At 40.2% G+C, this 2,280-nt stretch overlaps 1 protein-coding gene and 1 long non-coding RNA gene across 2 annotated transcripts in view; one reads left to right on the top strand and one right to left on the bottom strand.

The window, feature by feature from the left end:
* The window catches only part of mdm1 (Mdm1 nuclear protein), a 10,939-nt gene that overhangs the window by 2,844 nt on the left and 5,815 nt on the right, over positions 1-2,280 (bottom strand). The window lies entirely within an intron of this gene.
* LOC118339928 overlaps positions 191-2,280 on the top strand; it is a 4,650-nt gene continuing 2,560 nt past the window's right edge. Inside the window, exons 1-2 of the long non-coding RNA XR_004797339.1 lie at positions 191-289; positions 427-469. This is a non-coding gene — a long non-coding RNA (uncharacterized LOC118339928). The remainder of the gene's footprint in view (positions 290-426; positions 470-2,280) is intronic.

Genomic DNA, 2,280 nt, shown 5'->3' with positions numbered 1-2,280 from the left:
GCACAAATAGGGCACTAATAAGGCACTATCTATGTTGGGCCTGGGGTGTCTGTAAATAAAAACGACTCATTCTAAAGTTCAGGTGATGTTACACTATATAATAAATAAAAACGTACCTGTGAACATTATATTACATTTATAGATGGAATAGATTCTCCTTTAAGTCCTGACTGAGCTGTTTTCATCTTCAGGCCAATAAAAAGAGGAGGGAGGAGTCAGAGAAGAAGCTCCACCCCGAACCAGATGATGCCACGCCCCCTCCTCCTCCTCAGGTGCAGAGAGGACCCAGGTGTGTTTCTGTGTGTGTGTGTGTGTGTGTGTGTGTGTCATTGTGTATCTGTGAATTCATTACGTTTATGACGTCGTCTGTCTGTCTGACAGGATGTTGACAGAGTATCAGTCCAGCTTTCGTTCTCCTCTCTACAGGATCCCGGAGGAAGGCGGAGCCCCGGACAGCGAGGCCCTTCAGGTCAGGGTTCAGTCTCGTGTAGCGTCAGATGGGAAGTTAGATATCAGATATATTCTACTGAAGCTGTAAATGTTTAAAAACACCTCATAAATATGTCGTTTTTAAAAAATCTGTCATTTTTTAATCGAGAGAATAATCAGCAGGGTAATCAATAATGAAAAGTAATAGTTGTGGCCCTCTTAGCAACAAATTCAATTAAAATTAGTAATGAAAAGTCTCTATTTACTACATAATACACTATATTTACATTTATTTATTTAGATTCTGAAGCATTTTATGTATTAATCGCTTTTTATTGCCAATAATTTGAAATGAGACTTCTCTTTTTCCTCAACTGTCAAAGTCAAGAAGTCAAAGTTTCCACAAAAATCTAAAGGATGTGGTGTTTACGCAGCTTCTCTCTCCGCTCCACTACAGAACCGACAGCGTGCAACACTACCTAACGTTAGCTTATAAATGGCGTTTATAGCAGAATATTGTCGGCTTACTTCATCCAGACTCCAGCTGGCTCGCCGTTTGCAGGTGACTTTATCGGCTCAGTATTTCATTAATGCCAGGAACATGATTGGATAGTTGTAGCATGCAGTGAACTTTGTTCCTTCACTCATTAATTCAGGCGTTTCCTTTATTTCACCCGTCTGTACATCAGGCCTTAAAATCAGGCTGATTTGTTGCCAATATTTCAGTTTTTACTTGTGTCAATCATCATAATAAAATCAAATTAAACACTGTCCACCTGCACATCGAAACAGTTGATCTGAGTGACCTGAAACATCTCCCGGATCAGTTTGTGTGAGGTTGTAGTAGTCTGCTGCCTAAACTGTGTGTACGTTTGTGCGTGTTTGTTGCGGATGGAAAAACAGAGTGCTGAGTGTTAGCAGTGAAACCACAGAGGTTCATTTCAGGGAAACAACTCACTGTTAGTCACACACACACACACACACACACACACACACACAGGTAGGTTCCCACCAGTCTTGTGGAAAGTGTCGCTGAGGGAGGGCGGCAGCTAATGTTGCAAGATGAAGCACTTTTAGGCTTTTTTTATATGAAATTTTCAGTTTTTTAGCTGACATAAGTTCAGCTGAAAAAACCCATCAAACAACTTCAGATAGACCACGTAATATAAAGTAAATTCCCTCAACCTGTGCAGGGAAAACTGATTCTGCAACCGGTAGTTCTGCGTTTTACTTTCTGATATTTAAAGTCTTTGAACTCACTGTCACTGTTTTATGATTCCTGGTTTGGGCCTTTAGTTTCAATAAAGGGAAACCTTAAAGCTTCTGGAAATATGGCTTGAAATAGTGAAAATGCATGCATGATATCAAAGTGGAGCCTCTTATTAAGCATCCAAAAAAATCTATATATAAGTATAAGAAACCTTTGTTTAAAAAAAAGCTCAGAGGGAATGAATGGAGCAGCAGAGAGGTTTTATTAAACCTGTTTGGGTTCAAGATTACAAGATAAAATAAGATAACAGAAGAAGGTTATTGTGGCTTTGTTTCAACATGACCACGTCCCCCTCGTGCACAAAGACTGGGCACAGTGCTACAACCTGCTGCTGCATCTTAAAACATAACACTGACAGTACAGCAGTTGAAGAAACTATAAATGAAGGTGCTGGTGTATTTATTGCACTAAGATTAAGAAGGTGTGATTCCATATCTAATGCTGCTCTGTAGGATTGTGCAGTTAAACACAGCGTGATCTGGCTGCTCTCTCCACTCAGTCTCAGTCACCTTAAGAAGTTAAATCTCTGCTGCAGTCAGTTGCACACGTTGTCAATGTGTGTTCCAGCAAAAGAGGTCGTC

This window comes from Morone saxatilis, unplaced genomic scaffold (genome assembly GCF_004916995.1).
Source record: "Morone saxatilis isolate NCDOM2014 unplaced genomic scaffold, NCSU_SB_2.0 Contig10, whole genome shotgun sequence".
In the NCBI taxonomy this organism is placed as follows: domain Eukaryota; kingdom Metazoa; phylum Chordata; class Actinopteri; family Moronidae; genus Morone; species Morone saxatilis.
Note: the sequence above shows the minus strand (reverse complement) of the source record. Positions and strands in the feature narration are given on the sequence as shown.